The 24,044-nt window shown below is 43.3% G+C and overlaps 1 protein-coding gene across 2 annotated transcripts in view; it reads left to right on the top strand.

The window, feature by feature from the left end:
* The first annotated feature begins 944 nt into the window (after positions 1-944).
* Positions 945-24,044, top strand: part of LOC117157804 (uncharacterized) — a 187,530-nt gene continuing 164,430 nt past the window's right edge. Inside the window, exon 1 of one of the 2 annotated variants that reach the window (XM_033336075.2) lies at positions 945-964. The gene's annotated coding sequence lies outside the window, so the exon portion shown is untranslated. Of the gene's footprint in view, positions 965-18,692; positions 18,894-24,044 lie in introns of those variants that run through there. The other variant, XM_076622114.1, reaches the window with a different exon arrangement.

Genomic DNA, 24,044 nt, shown 5'->3' with positions numbered 1-24,044 from the left:
ACCAGTAGAGAAAGTTACATTGGGAATAGCGGTAGCCGACGGGAGGTTATCCTTTTTTACTTCGTGTTAATTCTTTGCGTTGGAATTTAATTAGCGCTGGCGGGTCGAGCATGCTTATTCAACTCGCCGCTATTTAAATCTCCTCCTTGCTGTATCGCGTAGAAGACATTTAAATTTGATTTTCCTCGGAAACCATTTAAACTATGGCGTAATATAAAACCGAGCGTATCTTGTTGCCGGTGCTGGGCTCGTGTAATTATTGTATTTATACGGATCATTTTTTCGTTGGTGTTGCCAGATGCTCGTTCTAGAACATAAAACGTTATTTGATACACAGAATTGTGCTGTCCCTTTTTTATTATCGACATTTTTTTAATTTAAATATTAAAATACCAAATAATAAATAGGAAAAAAAACATCGATGTTAAAACTATCGAAGGCTAAAGCGTAGCATTTTTGGCGAAGAAATCAAAATGAATATCGCAAACTTAGTTTAGCGAAATAGAAAAACTACGTGGTACACTGTTGTGTCGGAGAAACTTCCCGATTATTGATTAATCGCGATATCATCGTCTGCAGCTTCGTAGCCCCTTTAAATATCATTAAATGTATCCGACCGGCAAAGGCTTCGTATCGTAAGTTGGGAAAATTTAAATTCGATCGTGATGCGGCTTGTTACGTGCGCGTTATTCTGTAATTTCACTTTTCGTGAGTTAACCATCGAACTTGCCGAAGAAAGTTTTCGTAGATGAGCGGCTAAACTTTCATCTTTCCGAGAGCGAAATGCGGAAGACGCTTGAATTTTAGTTCTCCATTTTTCTATTTTGTAAATTGCTTGCCCCCGTTCATTGTTACTTTCGATTATTTGTTTCAGAAATCATGTGGCCGATTACGTTACATTTGAAAATCGGGGGTTAGGTGTCTTTCGCGTTTGATCGTGGAGAACGTTCTTCAGAAAATCAAGGTGAGCCAGGCGTCTGACAAATTTCTTACGAATTTGTATATTGTTTAAATAATGTTATTGTTAGTCTGCGGGTGTTTATATATTTCTGGGAAATTGAAATATCCAGTGCACATACTAAGTTACTGAATAGAGGCAGGTATTATATGAAAATTATCTATTAGTAAATAGAATTGTATATTATGCAAATGAAATTCACAGCAAACGTGTTAGTGGGTGAAACAAAGTGCTACCTAAGATTTACATATTTCTTCAATAATATTGCCAAAGATATAAATTTGCATAAACATCCACGGTCTACCTGTTATTCGAAATATCTATATCGTTATCCTTATAAAAATATTACAAAATCCATTACAAATGATATTCAAGAGAAACATTCTCTTTGTCCTTCTTCTTATATAAATGTAAAAATAGACCTCTTTAAAAAAAAAATCGTTGTTCCGAATCTAACAAAGAACGTATAATTCCTCGCTCTGAGAAACGTAGCTCGAAGCACGAACATTGAATGTTTCACACTTGCCTGGTTAAAATTCCGCGCTAAATCGGGCTCTGCTCAAGGAAACCGAAAAAAGGAGCCGGAACAAAGGGAAAAATAAAGAAAGCGGGCTGACTGAATACATTTGTCCGGGCGACAAGGTTCGACGAAAGTCGTCTGGTGGCCAACTGGTAAGAAACAATCGCACGGCCCTGCGACGTTCGATGAATAGAATCGGGAAACAGCGTACTCGGGAAAAGGAAATATTTGGCGACCGCGTCACGCGTCCTTAGAGATTGCGCGCGACCGCGACGGCGTAAAAATCGTGGGCGGCGGAATACCGCGGGTACCAACGACGAATTTCGTATTCCCGGATGGTAGGCTAGTCAGCTTCTGACAATACCGCTGGTGAGTGACGTCGACGTATGTACGCCACAGTATATAGACCTAACTGTGCCATACGAAATGCCCGCCTGACCCTATTGTAGCAACGTATCTGAACCTGACAAAAGAATCGAGCTGGAGGAAGATGTACCCAATGAATTTTAACATTCCTATATTTCTACATTGAGCATCTTAGAAAGCAAAATTGATCAAGTGTAGTTTTTATCAATTTTGTATGTAATATCTTTGACATTACATTTTCGTAAAACAGATGATTTACTTGCATAAGCTAAACTCGCTGTTTTCGACAGTAAATTTGAAAGTGTAACGTTTATGACAGTATTTTTCTCTAGTTTTCAGTTTGTGAAGTTGGTCGCGGTATAGTCTCTAAAATTTGTCGTTGTTTTACACCATGGTCGTAAGAATCTATATACATATTTGATTGCTTTAACTTGAACGTTTCATCGGAATGACGGTTCGTCATCCATTGTAACCATAGCCTAAGACAAGTGAAGAGGAGGGTAAAAAAAAACTGACATAGACGGGACGAGTGCGCATCAAAAATTCGCGTGGAAGACAATGCGAGTTGATTTGGAAAGGCGCGTATCGATAGGCCACGGGGGAGTTCGGTCAGCGGAACGTTGCGACTCTGTGTTCGCAGCTATAAAAGAGAGAAAGAGAGATCGAGGGAAAGAAAGAAGGAGAGAGAAAAAAAGAGCGAACGGTCGAGGCATTTTGTTTCCGATCGTTGCACGAATGAGCCGGCAAATTGGAGTCGAATTTAGCCGGCTTTTGCGAGCCGTTTAAACCTTTCGCTATGCCGCGGCGCGCTCGTAGAGTTTGCTGCACGCAAATGAAGAATTGTCAGCCAAATACGGTTCGAGAGTGGTAAGGGGCGGCGGCAGGGGATGAATGGGGCGTAATGCCGGGTCTACCCTGATTGTTGCCCTCTTCTCTCCCTTCCTCGACCTCTCGAACCCATCGGAATTTCCAGTACGAATTTCCGTCGGTGCCTGCGACGTCACTTCCGTCCCAGGGACAAGCAGAATCGTCTAGCAGCGGCTCGTCGCCGCGTTTCACCTACCGTGTGCCACCCCATTTTCGTGCCTTTCGCCGTGTCGAGGTGGTCCCATCGAACGGTTCTAAAATCAACTTTCTAATATTCGATCGATTAGAATCGAAAAATCAACTTCTTCAGTTCGGCGATTGTAGACGAAACGGCTCGGGTGATCTTCTTTAGGAAAGGCGAGCTCTTCTTCTGAATTAACGAAGCGTTACGTTGGTGACCGCTCGTGCTATTTATTCGATTACTCGAGAGAGACGAACACGGCGATCGGTAGGCAGGGGCCAATGAAATTCCCATAGAATATCGCCCCATGTCTTTCACAGTCCGATGAACCTTGACAATCGGCCCTCTCGGTATTGGAAAGGGAACGCGGTCAATTTGAAGCAAACGATCGCTGACAACCGAAGGCCTGACCGCGCGCGATGAATTCCGGCTAAAAACCTCGAAAACGTCGAATAACGCTCTTAAAGACCGTGACAAGCTTTCTTCGGAACCAGGAGGTTGCGCTCCAGGTGTGCTGCTTCTCTCCGCTCGATCTGCCCCTGGGAAAGTGCCGGCTCCATAGGGTGAATAACATCGGGGTACCTTAGCTCTTAATCCGTCTCACTAATCCTGACAAGTATGTCTTCATTACCGGAATAACGACGTCGTTTATTGACGTCATATCATCCTTTAAGGTTACTTAAAAGTAAATAGGACAGTATTCTTTTTTCTTGCTACGGCTACGTAACATGAATAGCGTACTTGATAAGCAGCAGAACTTTTCATAGATCACATGATTTTGAGTAAGCCATTGTACATGGAACAATCTGTAAAGTGTTAGCGTCTTCAATTGGAATAATTTCTAATGGTCTTTGGGAATGTTCAGTGATTTTCTTTTATTTAGTTTACCTGAACATTTACAACGCCGATAGCATGTTCTTTCTTTTTTTAATATTTTTTAACTTGTGCGAATCATATAAAGGAATCTACGTAATTTCTACGTCAATTAAATAATGTCGCTTGTTAAGATCTAACTCTGAGAAAGTTAGTCTTCACGCACTTGAAGATACCATCGAAAGGTGAAGTCCTTTCAAGAAGCTCGTCAGTGTGTAAGGCTTGTCTTCGAGGAAATCTCGCCGCAGCAACAAAGTTGAAATTATCCAACGTTAACAGGCACGTTAACCATCGTAAAAAATTACGTGAAACTTGAAAAAAGCAACCCTTGCGCCGAGGGGTGGGATATGTCTGGCCATTCGGCGACGAAAGACCGGACTGAAAACAATGCCACGTAATATAATATCGCGAATGGTTACGTGTATCATTATCCTGTGGCCGTTATCGAGTACTTGCAGCGACAACGGAAAAAACGATTTCGTACTGCGATGCTTCCGCGCGTCTGTTGATACGCGCCACCTCATCGTCTGACACGTATTATCGTTAGGCTGATCGTAAAAAGGGGTTACACCGTCGAAGGGTAGCAAGATTGGGATAATTCGTGAGATAAACGCGCGACAGTCGCGTGCTCGATGTGTTTGAAAAGTGATTACGAAGGGTAATAGGCTGTCGCATGATTTTTCTTGATAATCTTTTTAATTCCGTTTTTGGATATGGGTTTTTGCATTTTGAGAATCGAAATTCAAAGAAATGAATACAGCGGAGAAGAGGAGAGCGAGGGCTATGAAAATCCATCATTCTCGGTCTTAAAAGCTGTACGTAATTACACGCTACCTTTTGCAAACATTATTTCTCGTCACCTACAAATTGTCTTTTAATTACTTCGCGTGTGGTAAATATCGTAGAGGCTAACGTTTCGATCATACCGCGACATACAAAGACTCGTACATTTTTTTGTTCGTTTCGGGCGTGTTTTATCCGCGACACCCTCACAGTGCTGTTCCATGGGGGTGTTTCGTTTCGCGCTTTACGCCAGCACTACTCTTTATTATCGTTATCGTCATCATCGCAGCACGGTTTTAACGTCGAAGCTCGACGTGTACATTGCGTTACTTTTCTATAGCCGTCGTTTCGGCGTCGTTGTTACGCCGGTAACTTTCGACACGATTGCACGTTGAAATCCAACAATATTTCTAATACGATCCTCCGGTAGCAATCGCGGCATGATAAAAATAATTTGATACTTCGTCTATTGTAAAGTGGATGTTGGAGAAGATATGAATTTTCAACATGGAATAAAATTATACAAATATGCTTCATCGTTGGAGAAACGTTTAATTCTTTATCTTTTTATCAAATTGTACTAGGCTATTGTTACTCTTCACGCAATACTCTGAATTTAAGAAGAAACATACACACGTGCATACGGAGGATCCACTGTCAATCCATGCTACAGTTTAGTCATAATATATTCATGAATTTAATTATTATAATATAATGACTAAACCATTGATTAATGGTTTCAGCAGCGGAAGGATATTTACTCGACAGATGTCATCTTTAACGGGAGGCTGACTTACACTGATTAGCTTTTGAACTCTGCATATGGTAGGGTGTTTTGTCAACTGAAACCTATTGTATGTATAATTTTATTCCAATGGGGTTTTCATTTTTAAATAAGCCTGAGAAGCAATCGATTGTTATAAAAAAAATACAAATACATAGAAAATTTCATGTGGAAATATTAAAATTCGCGGACGTAAAATACGTACAAGCATAAACGTAAAATTAATATAGGTCTTACGAATGTACAGATAATATTCGCCTAATAAGTATCAACCCCATTGCTCGTCTCGTAGTTTCTTTCGGAAAATGAAAAAAGAAATTCAATTTCTAAGCAACTTACGTTCGATCTAACCGAAGGTCCAATTAGAGGCGAGACTATCGCGTGTGAACGTAGTCTAAAGCTGCACGTGCACGACCTATCGACAGGGGAAGCAAGGGGAGGAAAGTGTGTACTTCAGTATCGCCGTTGGGACTTCACAAAACAGATTTAGCAGGTGAGGTCGGCAGCAACAGCGGGGGCCCCGTAAAGAAAGCGTTTAATTAACCCTTTGATCTCGAAAACAGCGTGGCAGCCGCGCACTTAGCTAACGGGCTACATTGATACCGAACTTCGTTAAGCACTTTAACCTTTACGAGGTTCATTTTCGAATTAATCCGCCCTGTCGATTCCCTGTTCGTTCGTAGCTCTCTTCGAAAAACACGATTCGCCTCTCGTGTCTTCCGCGTTCCTCGGACACGATCATCGTGCGAGCAACGAATTCCCTCTCACAGCCGCGCAATTTCCCCCGAGAGTCCTTTGTTCTTCGTTACTTACTCTTTTCCCATTGATCGAGTTTCGTGATTCAAGGTAAATCATGGACTAAATATCGCAACTTGTATACAACTGGCGTGGAAAACACGAATCTTCGGAGAACTTCGCGTCAGATTTCTTCACGACATTAAACTTTTTCCGTGTAGTTAATGTGCTCGTCGCTAATACAGATGTTAGTTCAAATTGTTTTCAATTTTAGTTTAACTACTGACCCCTAAATCTTCGCGGAAATTTGTTCGAAAACATTTTTACTTTTATTGTATTGTAATACCTGACACCCTAGTAAGATACACAAGGAACTACGGATCATTATCGGATATAGGTCAATATTTGCGTAAAATTTAATCTGCTGATTAGCAGGTGAAGGGACGCGAATCCTCCCTAGAACGCAGTTGAGGAAGAAAGAGGATGATGAACAAGGCAACCCCGTCCGTCGGGCCGTAAATAATAAAACTGCGAAGGTAAATATAATTACCTAACTGTGTGTGTAACGTGTTTGTAAGCGGGCGTGCCGCGACGGAACAACAATCATAAGGTTCTCTTGAAAACGAGCCGCTTTTGAAAGGGCTATATGCCCCTATGCCAATGGCGCGGCAGTTTGAATTAAGATTTCAGTGGTCCCCAGTACTCGTCAAGATTGCGCCACTGGCCAATTTAATCTCCACCGGTCCGCGAACGAGATCCTTTTTACTGGCCCTCCCCCATTTTGTTTTCAACCGGAAATCACAATGCCCCCACGTAAACATCCCACTGAATGGGTAGCCGATTAATTAAGCGACCCTCTTTCTCGGGGTGTCCTTTATGGTAGCCACGTCTAAGACGAACGTGGATACACGAGTCACGCGTTTCTAGATTTAACTTTGATTTTTTTCCCCTCTCGGGAGATTACGTTAAGAAATTGTAAAGTAGAACGAACAAATACTAATATTTTTTATCCTAAGTACATAGTATAAATCGTCTATTAATTTTCTCGTATTCTCGAATTATTTATCAGCGAACTTGTGTTTGAAATGTGTTTGCCTGTCATTTATGCAATATACAAACGATTCGAATAAACATTTTGATATTCAAGCCTCAAATTTTGAATCGAATTATTAACAGACATTTTGTATCACAGGTTTACCAGGTTTTTTGGTATTTCCCCGCCAAAATACTGTATTATACTTTTTCCCAGCTATGTTTAACCTCCCTACGATACGAGAGCGGTTGTTAGCCGCGCTTTTTACCAACTAATTTCACTGCCACATATTCCATTAATCCTATCTCTTTTGTCAGAAAATCCTCGACCATTCCAGAGAAAATTCAAAAACTCGCTTTAATCGAACGGACAAACAGCCACCATTTCTCCTTCGACAACCCTTGCTACCGTTTGCCCTTGGAGCAAGAAAAAAGGCTGGAGAAAATTCCTCTTCGACTTGCCAGTAAAAATGATCCACCGGAAAATTTGATCGGATAAATGTTCCCAACGATGGTGGTCGCGAGCTACCCTTAACTCGATGCCCTACTCCCTACGATTTTGGCTGGAGCGTATGGCAGCGCACAATGGGAGCCGAGCGGGTACGTAGCTAGGCGAACATTATGTGTATCTGGCTCCTCCAGAAAGAACGTACGAGCGAGCAGGTAAATTTAGCGACGAACGTTCGAATGCGCCGCTCGTATGCGAGCACTCGCGGTGACTCGAGTGCGCTTCGAGTGTTCGCGTAAGGCACGTAGATAAAATACGTGCTCGGTACACGTACGCGCGGGCTGCCCTCTCCCCCTTTCCAGCCTCCCCAGGGTAATTGGCCCTCTTGATCGCGTTCGTAGGACCGCTTTTCAATATTCTCGTTGGCGTTCCTTTCTCCGCGCTCTACGTCCGCCCCGTGTTCCTTCTATTTCTTCCTTTCTTCTTCTCTCAAACCTCTTTCTCGCGACGATTCAACTACTCGACGCGTCCTCTTCGACTCACCGCCTTTTGATATATATTTTCTAATTCTATCGGCGGATTTTGTAAGATGCCGAGTGTGTTGGACTTGGTCGAATTTGAACGTGCTACTGAAAATTATCGTGTCCTTGTTTTGGGCTAGGAAACTTGGGAAACTTAGAAAATTAGGATTCAAGAGTCCTTTCTTTGTGTTGGTCGTTTCTTTGGTCTGCCTGGCATTTGTTGCGAGATCAATTCGTTTCTTCGTCACATCGGTTTCTGGATTTGTCTAAATTGAGAGCAAAAGGTAACTCCAATACTCTCAACAACAAACTGTATAATTCTCTGACTAAAGTAGATGTCGGTTTAATATAATATTGAAATAACGAAGAATAAGAAGAAAATATCCTGTGCAATAACATGTGATTTGGAAACAAGAAATTCTTCATTTTGAGTTGAACGGTGAGTTCCTTTATTTATGATTGGAACAGCTTATTGAAATAAGTTAATACTACAAGTGCGCATTCACATAAAAAATTCACCTCTGCTCTCGATGCCTTAATTACGATAAATATTTTCTTACACGTTATCTTCGCTCGCTTCCGTGAAATTACATTCACGATGGACAATGTTTTCGTTTCTGGCTGGTGGCAGGCTTGGAGGAGGATTTTTAAAAAGCGGACGGCTAGACCCCACGCCAAGTCGGTGGGTTGTTCAGCGGACAGGTCAGTTTGGAATTCGAACAAGCTGCTACCGTAGAAGCTGCTGCAGGGCGGGGCAAACGTCAGGCAAATGGGAAGCATCCCTAATTTGAAACTGAGAGAAGAGAGAGCAAACAAGTGGCGAAACCCGGTTCGACGCTGTTACGGTGTCGATTTTTCAGCGGCAGACACTCGGTTGACCCGTAGATTTCGACTTCGATGTCGTATAATTTCCTTGCCCGGTGTGATTCCACAATTTATAGAAAATTACGCGTGAAAACATCCTCCTTCACGCTTGAGACTCTTTCATTCGGATATTTTAATAATTATCCTTTAAGAATACAGTTTTCTTGTAATTTACGTGACAGTGATTTTGACATTTGTCGAAGTAATTTCAAAATTCAGCAGAAAGCTCAGGATACAGTTCACAGGTTACCTAAGAAGAATCGAAATTTAGGACTATGAAAGAGACTTTGGTCCTACGAAGAACGAACCAAAGCTTGCTATTATTTTTAATCATTCGCACTGTCCTCTTATCATAAGCAAACAGTAAATGATCTTCGATTTTTATTATATCCGCAGATGCAGAAAATGTATAATTATGGAAGTCACGTTAATTTCAAGATGCTATGAACCCTAGTCAAATCGTTCTATCATCTTCGATCATCCGTAGCATCCTTTTACCACGACAAAAGGATATCACCGAACTAAATTAACCCTACGATTCCTTCCTTTCTCCGTCGCACGATGATCAAACTTCCAGCCACGTAGACAGTCAAACGAAAGGTAACAAAGTAAGCAACGTGTCCTCGCGGAAAGTAGCTTAGCGGATCGTTACGAGGCGCTAGCGCGGTGTTCATCGACGCGACCAGAATGCAAATAAGGAAAAAATACGATATTCTGCGTATCGAAACTCGTTCCTGATGAGAGGGAGAACAGGCAGAAAGGTGGTGAAAGGGTGGGTGACCAAAGGCAGTGTTCCTTTTTGGACGTTTGAAAAATATTTAACACCCCGTGACGCGCGGATCCACACCAACGACGACGCACACACCGCCGATATGACCGTTATAAATTTGCCGCGGAAACCTCTGATTTTTAGTGGCAATGATTTTACAGGGATATGACACCCGCCTACGCCACGCTACCATGTAAGGTGCGTGTATTTTGGTGATTTTTACGAGGCGAGTTTACGAGGCTCGCGCGCCCTCCGCGGCTTTCGTAATGATCTTCGGAAGTTTGCGGAAAAAAAGGCGTGACCATCGAACTCGCAGACATCGATCCCTGTTCGTTCTACGACCAATATGTGTGTTTGTTGCGATCTGCAAACAGAATCGTACGGCTTAGTCAATTTTGTCGGCTATCCTTTATTATATATTTTATTCTGTTCTTAATAGTATTTACAGATTATATTATAAAATTCTTAATTTTGGATGACCTTCTGATATCCGATATAATCTTTAACGATAAAACAGCTAAAGTTAAAGTACTGTTGACTGTTTGGATGTCATCCATTTGGTTTCTTTCAACGTACCGTTAAGAAGTGATCTCTTGTTACGTACTAAGGAACATCGCATACTCTGTGGACATTGTAGTTGCATAAATCGAATGATCAATCACGCAAACTCTTGCCATCCGAGTATCGAAGTCTTCGGCTAATCTTTAGTATCCTTAAGACATTCTCTTCGGTATCTTTTATGACGACATTACATTATATCTTATTCTTAGTCCCTTTACGCTTTGTTCTTGTCTCATTACTCCTTGCATATATGCATCTTCTTCTTTTCTTTTGTATGTACATACTTATCATCCTATTTTCTGCCGCCTAAGTTAATCTTCTGCGGCAAATTGGTGTATCGCGTAATAGCAAATAAATACGTACAACGTGGATCGAAGACAGTTATAAGACAGAAATTATTCTTCGAAATTCTATGGAAAAAGCTATCCCGTTTGCCATATTTCATTCTATCCATCCGTGTCTCAAATTTATTCTCAACTATCCTCTGAAACACTAAAACCAGAAGAAACGGATAACAATTACTTCCAAATACACTATCCTAAAGAAGAACTGAAATTATTCTTGCAATCTCCATCGAAAGAAACTACTGCCGAAGAAAAGAAGCAGCAGCGATCGTCGGTTAAACTTCGGTTCACCCAAAGTATACCCCACCAAGTATACCTATACCATGGAAGAAGTTCTACCTCCACGAAGGACAATCGAGTCCCGGGCTTGGGAATTTTATCCTTATTGGATTACGAAGAAACAATCCTAAGTCGTCCTAACGAGTGCTTGGCCGCGTAGGATATCGTTCGGGCTCACGATAGATATCCTAATGCCTCCTGACAAGCGTGCCTGTCCTTAGCCGGTCGGCACCTTTTCGAGCTATCCGCTACAATTATCCGAAACCACGGCGAGCTTCGGTCTCTCTCGTTGTTTTTTTCTACCCTCCGTTTCGCCTGTTCGTTCGACGCTTGTCCATGGCCAGCAGGATCCTTTCCAGGGATTCGCCTATTGTCTGTGACCGAGAATCCTTCGGCTTCGCTGTTTTCTTGCATCGCGGTTGGCCTGATGAGAAGCTAGATAAAAGTTTTGACAAGATTGCGGTGCCCGATACCTGGTGAACCGATAACAAAAAGCTGGTAATGAAAGTGAGCGCGTTCTGTCACGTTACCGAATGTTTTGTTTGTTGATACTCTGTTTATCTTCGCTGATTAGATAGGCAGACCGAGGAATTTTAATGATGTATGCACTGATAACGAGGGATCGCTAAGGAAATTCTGGTTCGGGAAGTTCACTCGTACGTAGAATCGTTTTAGTAGTGTAAACAGAGGCGATGTTTAGACATGTTTTTTGTATGTATAATTTTTGTGGTTTTAAGGCTTCGGGTTATCGTTATCTCTGACGAGACTGGATGGGACTGAACGAACCTTGAAGAATTTCCAGAGTATTACGTGAAAATTTTCGTAGATCTTGTAAGAATCAAAGTTGCAATCGAATACGCGAGACTACATGTTTAATAGTTTTAGATTAAAATATAATTTTGTGACAAATCATTGTGAGTCGAATATGAATCGTATCCTGTAGAGTAAGATAATTTGAATCATCTAACAATTTCGCAACATCTTAAAATTCGAGCTTGAACTTTGCAGAACAAAGAAAAAGAATATGTTCATCTACTCTTGCCAATGAAAACCCAGTGTATCGGAAGAGGCGAACGAAACGGTTCGTATCTACTAACGTAATTTTTTATTCCGCCACACGCACGTGTCGTTAAAAAAAAGGAAATATCCGTGGTCAGGATTTACAGTGCGCCAACGAATAATAGAGACGTCGAGGGAACAAACGATTCTCGTGACGAAACGCGACAATGGCGCGCTTCGAGTTCCTACTGTATGCAAATTGAAAACGCATTCGGATAAGTTGCAAGCATCGATACGTAGTACAGTGTGTTCGTTCGGTCGGTCGGTCGGTCGGTCGGTCGCGCGACTTGGCCGGCAGCGGCATGCAATACGCGCGGTACCAGCGTCGCTTTAAAAGTTAAGGATCAATCAGTCGCGGCCATTGTTTCGTGGCATTGTGCGACGAACACCGACTTGTTTATGGTCCCGAAACGATAGCGTGGAGAAACGATAATAATAATAGACGGGTGCACAGGGGAGTACGCAACAATAAAGCGGAGCGCGATCGCAATGGTAAGCTGTACGACGAACGAGTTCGGAGCCGCGAGTTGGCTTCAGAGTGAAAAACAAAAAAAAAAAAAAAAAAAATTTGTGAGCGAGAGAGAAAGGGTGCCACAGTGTGAAATATCCTCCCACGCGAAATTAGAATTTCGACGAACGACGACGCGCGGGAAAATACGGGAAGCTGGCCGGCTTTTGTACCGTGCGCTCTATAGTCGTAAAGCATATTCGAATTTTTCGCCCGCGCTTTCCTACTGCTACGATTTTTCCTTCGTTTTGCCAGCAACGGTTCCCGATTCGTTGGATGATCATGTTTTAAGATAGTTTTACATACGTTTTACGTAGATTTTATTGAGTATGACCGAATGTGTATATATTTCAGTTTCCCTGTGTCCATTAATTTATTCGCTATATTCTTTCTCTTAACTAAAGCTGCTGCTCGATATTCAATCAAAATAACAAAGAGTTACACAGTTAAATTTGCAAATTGTTTTATACAAAATAATTCAAAATGAATTTTCTGCACAGTTTCTGTAAGTGCCGAGTATACTGGTTGTTGCTAATAGAAATCGAGGAGAATTAGTGCATCGTATCGTTACAATAATAATATATATTAGGTTGTCTTTCTTTTACAGACACGTCTTTTACAACGATGCATCTTTATACGAACATGAAACCTAATCTATCAAACGTTGTGATATTTATCTTGATAGATTCTTTATTTCCTTATAAAACGAAAGTAATCTTTCGGACGACCTAATACTAATAATATGTACATGTTCTTGGCAATATTTTATAATAGTATCGACTTCGCATAACAATCTCAGCCTGTGAAGAAGGGACATTGCAAAATATGATGTTTTTGATTGATCATCCATCCTATCCATGTATTGTTTGTTAGCAACGGTATCGTTGATAACGATACCTTGTAGTCGTCACACAAACAATCTGCAGCAATCAGCAAAACATTGATGCTGCTATCGAGGTGTGTCGATTCTATGCCGTTACCACTAAGCGCACTTCCATTAAAATACGCATAATAATGCGAATATGTCGTTGTCGATCTGATGTCGTTTCCATGCATTGTGCTGTTAGATGGACGACGACCTTTATCGACCGAGATATACAATTACTCGAGGCAGGCGATCCTCTAATTATTTCGAGCGATGTAAATTGGAATGGCGGAGTTCCGCGGGATCGGCTCGTCGTTGACCCGAAAGCAGGCACGCCGATGTTTTAATCATTCCAGACGTGAGGGAAATAATTCATTCGCGTTGCTATTTACCGCGTTAATTATTAAAAGTGCATTATGACGGTGTGCCGTCGCACAGCCTCTGACGTCGCGCGCACACCCGCCGGAATAAGTAGATCGCAATTAATAAAGTAATTAATCATGGGATAATTGAACGAATTAAAGCCGGATAAACGAGTCGCGAGTACTTGTACGCGTGCCACGGTACCGTGCGCCATAATTTCAATCGCGTTCCTCCTTTGTTTACCCGGCGAACAAAATAGGAAACGTGAAATATGGACGTAGATCGACAGACAGGTACTGACCTGTAAGGTATTATATACAGCGACTACAAAAATTATCTATACATGGTCGTATTTGTTATTGTATCTAGATACTAATTACTTACGACATTTAGTATCTAATACTTATGACTTACTGATCTTAGTAACGACTACCTTTGATAGTATGAAAACAAAATGCAGAATAAGGGAATGCGGAAATAGTTTTTATAACCACAGTATCGTAGTATCGTGGACGAGGGGCCTGGGGGTGTCGGGCGAATTATAAACAAGCGGTTGCGCTGCATGTGCGTGGTGAGGCTAAGACAAAAGACAAGGGATTGCTAAGGGACGATAAACGAATTAACAGTTATTGTGAGCTGAGAAGTCAGAGAGTGCGAATTGCGTTGTCGAAAGAGTGTAGCTAGCGTTGTCGGGAGACCGTTAGATCCGTGGTGACGAGAGTTGCAAATTAATTATCTCATTGTCTTAATTATAATACGTTATTGTGATTAGTTCACGTTAAACAACCATCGTTTCTTATTTAATCAACATCTGTTTAACCCATTTATTGTAAATAAACTAATTGTAGTAAAGATCCTACAGTATCTATTTTAATGGTGATTGAATTTTATTTATATTCAAATTTAGAAGGATTTATGTAAGTTGTTTCATCATTTAGCGTGATTCATACACGTGTATCTTTCTTGGTTCTTGTTTAACGAAGATAAGGAATTGTTGAATAATCGAGGAACTTTCTTTAAGAAGGTTTCATAAGGCAAAATGGCAAATCGAATAGATTTATTGAAATTTTATACAACGCGTAATATATTCGAAGATTTTTTCGCAAAAGTGTTCAAATACTTTTGTGAGCTACTGTAGGTATATATTTTTCGTACTGTTTTAAGACTAGCTTATATCACTGTAGTATAAATTAGTTGCTTAAGATCCACATATTTTATAATAATAACGTAAAACGACAAGGAAAGATTTGTTCGTATTTTTAATACCAGAACACGATCTGGAACGAATATTCTACATTCACATAGTAGAATCTACAGCGATGTTACAATCAAGCAAAGAGGTTGTAGATAGATTCCAGGAATGACTGGAAAGTGGAAGTAAATCGAGTTCCAACCGTAGAACAAATAGAAATAACACGAACCTGGAGGTGGATCGAGCCACTGTTCAGCAGAAACAGTAAGACTTTCCATCCTCGTTGCTTCCCTTCTTCTAGCGCTTGCTCTCGCTTCGATCGAAGATGACGCGACGATGACGAAAGTCATTAGCTCTACGTCGGCTTTCAATTAATCGTCCTGGCCGATTGCAAGTTTCGATTAACCGATTACCATCGACAAAGTACAAACGGAGAGCTTAATTGGATGTTCGATCGTTTTCGACCGAAGGAACGAGGATAACCAAGTGTAGCTCGCATCCAGACGCGAAAACGAATTCTCGAACGTTATGCAAACAAACGTGTGTGAGCTTGCGCTAAGAGTATAAAAGCAGCCGGACAGCAATTAAAATTGGAACTTAATGAGTTCCCTACGAGTTGCGTACGAAAATGAAGACGACGCGGCTTCTCTTTCATCAACGCGAGAAAGACGAGATCTTTTCAAGACACAGTCAGCGGTCGTGTTAATCGCGTGGCATTTCCTTCGTCCGTTATTTTACTATTATTTCCTTCGAGCGGGTAGAAACGAGCGTATCAACGAAGAAAATCTTCGTCCAAGAGAGAAAAGAAAGACGAAAGAAAAGAAAAAGAAGTCGAGGGGAAGAGGAAGTGGTAGAAAGTGGAAAGAAGGGGAGTCTGACCGGTAAACGGAGTAATCATTTTATCCCGCCTTAAGGGAAGCACTTGAAAGTGTCGTATAATTTTTCCGGAGCACGCGCCGCGCTATTTATGCGCGTAACTCGTGTTTTCCGCAGCCGCAACTGTACTCTCTCCCGAGTTTTAGCGTAATCGCTGAAGCTATGCCGTTTCACGGATGAATATAAATAGACGCGTGTGCCACTAGACACGGCCCGTTCCAGCCACTAAGAGATTCGACTCCTAGTTTTCATTCTGGACGCGACTCGCCAACAGTTTCGCGTGGACACGCGCGCGTTGAATTCGCGAACGATTCTCGCGCCGATCGTTTCAGGTAAATCGAGAGTGTTTGAGGCTGCGAGTCCTCCAGATACACTGTGAATACGCGTTGATCGCGCGCTTGTTTTCGGTAGAACGTCGGTCGAGTGAACTGTGCAGCATGGCAAAAAGAGGCTGCTTAGCAATTGGATTAGGTAAAAGCTGGTGGACGACGACGTTCCACGAAACACACGTTCATTGCCGATGGAAGAATGCTGTTCCACTTGATTGAAGAATCGAGAGCTGATTCGTGTGGAGATACATGCGAATCATAGACCCCACACTCTATCCCAAATGAATTTTCATGATGGTCTTTTTCCTTCGCTTGAGAAGTTTTGTTGTACATATTGTTCCATCTAGTTATCGTCCAGTGGGGTTTACGAAGTTTGCCTGCGACTATCGTTTTAGCCCACAAATACAGATTTATAAAGTACGAACCGATATAATTGGAATTCGCATAAATTTTAGGAAAATCGAGATCGTTCTCTAATTCGGACTAAGCTTTAATAGAAACAGATCGTTTACCCATAGTAAGATCTAGTGTACATCGAAGATTCAAACGACGACTAGAAACAAAAGCAATGGGATGATACATTTGCTCATTGATGTTAATTAGACGAGACGTTATGGAATCCGTGGTTCGGAGCGGTACTAAAAGACGCGATACGTATCAAGAGATATGTGCAACGAAATATGGTGGTCCACAGAGAACGGCACTCGTGGTTGGCCAGCGATAAGTGACGTTACGCAGCCCATGGGAGGGGCAAAGAGGCTGAAAGTAATAAAAATAAGTAATTACTCGGAGTAATCGGCCACCATTCCGGATTCCCGAGGACCGTGGTCGTTCAATTAGCTGAAAGTGTTCTTTCACTTCCACGGTTACCGCGGCAACCATTGTCCGGGACCTTCAGGAATTCATAGTTGAAACACAGGGACGGACGGACCGATATCCGAAATGCTCGCAGTTTCGTTGGTTTTTCACGGTTTCTCACGTGACAACCTCGATCTCTGTATATCTGATCCTATAACAACGTAACACGTAATCAAGATAGCCGTGTTGCAAGCACAAAGTAAGCAGATGAACGATCGCTACGAGTTTACTACAACGTACTTCGGCCGAGATAAACCTATTGCAGATTGTAATACGCAAAAAAGTGGACTTAATAACGCTGACCAAGAACGGTGAATGGCAAACGAACCATCCTCGTCGTCATCGTCGTTCTCGTCCTCCACCTCTGCCTCCTCATCGCCGTCGTCGTCGTCGTCGTCGTCGTCATCGTCCTCTCGTCGTCGTGAAACACGAACACAGAGTGAGACCCAAGGTAGGTGGGGGGAAGGCAGAGAGGCGGAGCGTAATAAAAATAAGTAATTACTGCGAGTAATCCTCCCCCTCCGTCGCTGGCCTCCTCATCTTGCCGCCACCCCTCTCGTTCTCTACGAGAGTCGTTCAATTAACGGGAATACTGTTGTCTTCCCTCACTACGTTTCCCTTCCATTCCCCCTCCGACAGCCGGAACCCCATCCCACGCCCAGCGTCCGCGAAACCCGCGAAATGTTTCACTCGTAAAGTCGCGTGGAGTGCGGACTGCGCTCTCTGTACACCGGGGTAGGGCGAAAGAGGGGAGATATCGATGCCCCTCCTTCACTCACGCCCCTGACGTCCATCTATCCTTCCCCCACCGCGCTCACCCCGTTCCCCTAGCATCGTGCGCCATCCCTCTCGCGCTTCTCTCTTCCTCGTCCCCACCACGCCGCGTTCCTATCCCCACCGCGCGCCCACCGCGGAGCTCCCCGCTCCCCCCACCAGTCACCCCGCCATCCCCTCAGTTGCAGCCTATCCGCTCGGGCGCCAGGCGCGCTCACTCTGGTCCTCTGCACGGCCCGAGCCGGAGTGGGGGAAAGCTCGAAAGCCCCACTCGCTCGTCCGCCGTCGTGCTGTACGGTTCGTGTCGTGGCTCGTACATGTTCTACGTGTCGCGCGGTGTGCTTTCGCGTTCGACTCGATCTTCACACACCGGTCCCATATCTCATGTTTGACAGCGGTGTATTTCGCGATTCGAGCGAACAGTTACGCGAGATTCGCTGCTTCTTCTCGTCTATCGGCCGATATCGCGAGTCGAGTCGCGGTTGCATCGTGTTACCTCGTCGAGTTCCGATTTTCTCCTACCGAGGAACAAGCGGAGAACTGATGCGGAACACCGCAACGCAACTGTGCTCGCTGTGTCCACGCTAATCACCTGGACTACGTATCTTGGATGACCGGGAAGATACTGTCGTTCGTAGAAGGGAGCATCGTCGTCGATGATCGAGTGGACTGAACTACAGCCGGGAGAGGTGCATCGTGGTCGGTGCGTTACGAGAGTCGTTAGGTGCGGGATTCGCGATACGAAGCGAAGCTTAAGATCAATAGTCGAGCGTGCAAGACGCGGGCTTTCGAACGAAAGCTTCGTTTTCTCGATTCCAAGGTTTTCGACAGAGTGACAGGTCATACTCGTTGCAGGCACCGTGACACTGCGAAGGATTCGCAGGACCGGTGCGTTGACACCTGTCCGTAGCTCCATACGGACCTCTCATAGTTCGTAGTTTCCACGAATGTCGTACCTTCTCGTATAATCTTTCTGTGAACCGTCGGATCGACCGACAACAACAAGCATCGTGTTCACACGACGAAAAGAAATATAATAATAATCGTGTCGTTAGACAAGTGTCGTTCGTCGATCTACTACATTGTGCAAAAAGTGTATTTGTTTGTTGTCTGTTCGGCGGCCAGCGGCTCGAGGGAATATTACCGTCGACCAAGAACACAGCCTACGCATGCCGTGGATCGAGGTAAGATATTCCCGCACCTTTGCCACGGGCGATCAAAATTCACGTAAGTCCGTCAGGCTCTGTATCTACTTTGATCCTCGCGCGTCTTATCGTGACCGCCTGCTATCTGTCGAAGAAATCGATATCGTAGATCGCAGATAACGCCCGAAAGCCCTTGTATTCGACAAATTCGAGTGAAGCACTACATCTGTTTAATTAAATCTCACTACACGATTTACAATCGTTCGGGTGTCTTGTCAAATGTGTCGAGGCTGTAGGTGTCAGGTGAGCGTAGTACTCGCGAGCTTGCGGTCTGATTGTGAGTTTAGGTCTGAGTCGCTGTGGCTCACGTCACGTTTCTCATCGTACGTAAAACATATCGAAAAGCGAATTCTTAGTACAAAAGCTTGCTTCAACGCTATATAATATTTTACCAATGAGTCGCGAGGGTATCGTGCCAACTGGTGGGCACGGGAAGACTGAGAGAAGAAATTTCCGTGTAAGGTCTCGAGGCTGGCTGGGGCACGCAGGCGCGTCCGTCGCCACGTGGTCGAATGCTGATCCGCGCTAGTCGAGGTGTTAACCTTTTTCGAAAATCGACGGGATCAGCCGGCGGCTGCGGCGGTGGCGGCGGCTGATGTGGCGGTTGCGATGGCGGTGGCGGTGGCGGTGGCGGCCTAGCTCGCCGCGGGGAGGGTGTGCACACGCTTGGCAAAACAAGTAGTTAGTTACGTGAGCGCTGGCAGGCCGCCAAACGAGCCTCGAACTTTGAAATTGCGTTCGAGGCTTTCTTTCGCCGCGGCGATTATATGCGCGTCGGAGATAGGACAATGAACGACAGAGCAAGAGAGAAAAAAAGCGAAGGGAGAAGGAAGAGGAAGAAAGAGGGACGCTTATATTCGAGATTTCTACGCTGCAAATCGTCCAACCTAACCTCTTACTAGGTTGCCCGTGTATGGCACCAGGGGTGTCCTACCCTAAAGTTCGCCCTTGTTTTCTCTCTCTATCTATCTTCTTTTCTGTAATTCACGCGGCTATCGCCGGTGTATCTCCTTTCTGGCGCGGCCAATTAGTTTGCCGCCGCTATCGCGCCTGCTGGCGAACAGATAGCATCGGCTAAAATGTAATTGGCTCCTTATCGAGCGTGGCGAGCTTACGATTTCTGGACTGGCCAGCAGTGCAGATCCTTTTCGCCACACACGTAGCGCACGAACCGATTCGATCGTTTCTCCGTGGTTGTCGGCGTTTTTTCGGGGCGTCGCTCAACCATTTACAGCGAAGCCTCGTGCTCCAGCGAAATCGCCAGAAAATTCGCGCGGGGCCTCTGTTTGTCAGCGAAGTCCCGAAATTGCTTCTATCTGGCGCGCCATTAATCTCTGGAAAGTAACACGGAAAGCAAAGGAGAGAGAATACGCGATGGCCAAGGAGTTAAACTGCAGAAAGAATCGTTGCTTTATCGAGACTCGGGACCGGTTAATGCCGACCTTTATTTTTCGCGTTCCTTCGCGTCGTTTGTATTCTCGTTGGCCTGGCATCTATGCAGAATATAGGACGAACGAGGTATTTTCGAGGTAAGGAAAGACGAAAGAAGGTTCGGTGTAGGAAATCAGCTGAATCGAATGGAAGAAAAATTGACTATTATTTTGTAACACCGATTGTAACCATGCTGTTGCTACGTTCTAAAATCATCGTTTGTAGGATACGTTACGAAGGATTATTCGCTATATAGTGTGCTACTCACTGTAGTAAATGGAACGAAGATGCGTCAAAAAGTACATCTTCGTTTAGGAGCTATGGTACATTTTACTTGTTTGAAATCAACTTTGATAGACAATTTAAATAAAGAATAAGAGTTAAATAAAGACAAAGAATTTAAGGCAAAGATCGATTTCCACTGCTACTCGAATATTACATCCACTAGAAAATGTATTTTGAAAGAAAGATTGTTCCGTTATTACAGATGTAGGTATATCGTAGCTAGCTTGGTAATAACTATATCTGAAAATGATTCGGTGCAACTAGTTGAGAAAGAGTATTTTAGACGAGTTGCCATTATCGCGACGTACATACTATCGATAACATAATTTACTCTGGCGTAAATGCAAGACGGTTATAAAGTATTTCCACGCTTATAATATCATCGTGGATGTTATTTCGGGTTTGCCAACTGCGAGTTGCGTTGTTTCGTGCTACAGTTCGTGCACAAATTTAGGGCAATTCGATTGTCGTAAATAGAGAATTATTGAAGCTATTTGCGATAATGAAATCGAACTTTAACTATTACGTTAATCCATATAACGCAGTGGGTTAATAAATAAAGTTATCAAATGATTTAAGAGACTACTTGACTGTAGTTGGACGTCTGTAAAGTTTAAAAACTGAATAAAAAGTGAATAGAATTTATCGACCCAGCGTGATTCGTTCTCAAAATTTCCAATTAAATGTTATTATACCGACATTCCTTCGTACTGTTGCTAATAAATTCAATTAACCGTGTCTGTATATGACAATCATTGTTCCAAAAAGTATAACAGGTTCTCTCGTTATTATTCAAAAACGGGTTGAACGGTCCGATCGGGAGAACAGGATTCAGGCAGGAACCGGGCCGCGAAAAAACAACTTTAGGATCTGTTTCCGTCCGTTCAAGCCAGAACGATCGTGAACGTGCAAAAACTCGGATCTGCCGACTCATTGTTCCCCGTAGCGTGTTCGTTAATTGGAAAGTTTGACACCTGAATGAGATCGTAAAAATGTACCGTGCGGAATTGGGGAGGTCGGGGGAAAAGGCGCGAAAATAGTCGTCAGGCAGGCAGGTAGGCAGGAGAGAGCATCGTAAAATAATAAATTTGGGTCCTTGACCACCCTGGAACCCATAACCAGCCCCCTACAACCTGTCAAACGGTCGACCCAAATACTTTGGGCGCATGAATAGTTTCAGGTATCTGCTGCACCCCAAAAACGAGGGCTATTGTCCTTTAACATCTTTCGTTTTTCTTTCGTTAGAGAAATATCGACAGTACTCCCTGTTTAGTTACAGCTGAGATTTTAGGTTTTGCGCGTTGTTTTCATCTTTATCGAATATTCGTCAAAATTATCTCCGAGAGACTACTCGTAAGTTTATAAGAATATTTAAAAATTTGAATATTTAATATGTAACGTTATTAATACTTTTGTATTTAATGGTCTAATGTCTAAAATTCTCGCATAGATATAAGTTTTGACGTAACTATGTTGAAAATACAATTTTGTAATATCTTCTGTATTTAAAAGACCGTTAAAAAAACATATAAAAATGTCTACTAGGTTGCGCGTTAATAATTTATTACGTATGGACAGTAAAATTTTGAGAATTTGTAATTTAGTATCGAAACGAATTGTCATGGAATGGAGTAGCTGTTTGCTACAACGGCGAGTAGCTTTTTAATTTTAGTCGCGCAACGATTCGATTTCGTAGCGCATCTGCCGCGCGGTGGGACGAGTTCGCGTCAAATGAAATTCAACAAAGGATCCAATTAAGTTCAATTAGAAACGTATCGCGCGACGTAGAACAGCTGTCACGCAAGATAAGCTGCAGCCTCGCGCTGCGTCAGATTAGGCTCGATTATCACCGCGATTCGATAATGTGTGAAAAGCTTGGTACATTTAAATGTCGCGTTTAAAACGACACAAAAGAAAGATACAATAAAACAATATCTATGTATCCGGTACGGAACATAGAAACGCAATAACCGTCCAGTTCCACTGACTCTCGCACGCAAAGACTTCGAACTATCATCCATACAACGGCGATGACGACGATGATCGTCAAATATCAATTTTCCAGACTCGATTTACAACGACCGACTTTTACAATGTTTAGCTCCGCGGGCCAGACATACTTTTTTCTCAATAGCGTCTCAGCTGTCACGTTTCACCTACTTCGACTTATTATCCCGCATATAGTGCTGTCTTTTCCTTTCTTCGTGCTCCTCTCTCCGAGACTGGACGCGGGCTAGAGCAGACGTCTTGTCGTACGAAAGTGGCAGTTTGCAATTAAACGACGATGTTATCGTAAAGGACCTGTAGGTCGGTTGAGTGTACATGGCAGCGAATTAAAATGTAAATACTTGATTAAAGTTAATCCCGGCCAGGTGAATAAACCTGCTGTGGCGGGAGACAGAGAAACAGGGGGCGAAAGAGAGAAAGACAGAGAGGTGGAGTGGTGGAGGAGCAGAGAGGGACGCGAGGGTTACGGAGGTTGGAAGGGAAAGGATGGGGGCCAGAAGAGTAGCGGCGAAGAGGGAGAGAAAGGGGGTGAAAAGCGCGAGAGAGCCGTCGGTCCTAAGGGGTGGTTTTTATTGCCGGTTTTTATTAGCTGAGTAGGTGTACTCCATTCTGCCTTCTACCCCTTTCCATGCCACCCCTCTCTTCTGCTCTCCTCCTATCCGTGTCTATAACCCGTACCCCCCTCTACCCTCGTGTCCTCTTCGCGTGGAAACGGGCTGCGTGCTTTGGTGGTGCGAGGGGCGAGGGGCGAAGGGTTGATTAAAACTAACGTTGCGCCAAGAATTACCCCGTGAGATTGAAAATTAAATTAATATACAAAACCCCCTTCTGGCCAACCGGGGCTAATTAGTTATATGATAGTGATTAAAAGTTAAGTGTATGTCTTCGGGATGGGTTCGTTGCGACGTGAGTAGAAAAGCGACAGGAGTAATCGATTCGCGTTTGTAATATTGAAATTGGGTTCCGTTGAAATTGCACGGTGTTGGAAAGAGTTGAGAATCGTCTGGTTTATGTTCGTCGCAGGTCGTTCGGTAGCGCGATGTAATTCTTCGTATACGATAGTGAACTTGTTTTTATCGTTTCCAACCCCTCTACCGTCGTAATATATTCTCCACCTTCGAGATTACTATTTCTTTTTCCTTTTCCTTCTTTTTTATCCGAAGTTGTATTTCGTTAAGATTCAATTAATTACGCTGGCGAGATGCAAAACGAAACGAGTTTAGAGTTGAAGCGAGGCAACTCCACGCTTTGAGAGTTAAATCAGTGACTTGCAAGACAATCTTTTTTCTCCCGTACTCTTCCGAAGATTTTTCAAGTTTTATCTGTAAAGGCGGTTCCCTTTAAGAGAAGAAAGACGAATGATGATAGCGACATCACGATAGTTTCTATTTGGAAATTTTATTCGAC

Source organism: Bombus vancouverensis, chromosome 10, assembly GCF_051014615.1.
Source record: "Bombus vancouverensis nearcticus chromosome 10, iyBomVanc1_principal, whole genome shotgun sequence".
Taxonomy (NCBI): domain Eukaryota; kingdom Metazoa; phylum Arthropoda; class Insecta; order Hymenoptera; family Apidae; genus Bombus; species Bombus vancouverensis.
The sequence above is the reverse complement of the archived record's forward strand: the minus strand, read 5'-3'. Positions and strand labels throughout refer to the sequence as shown.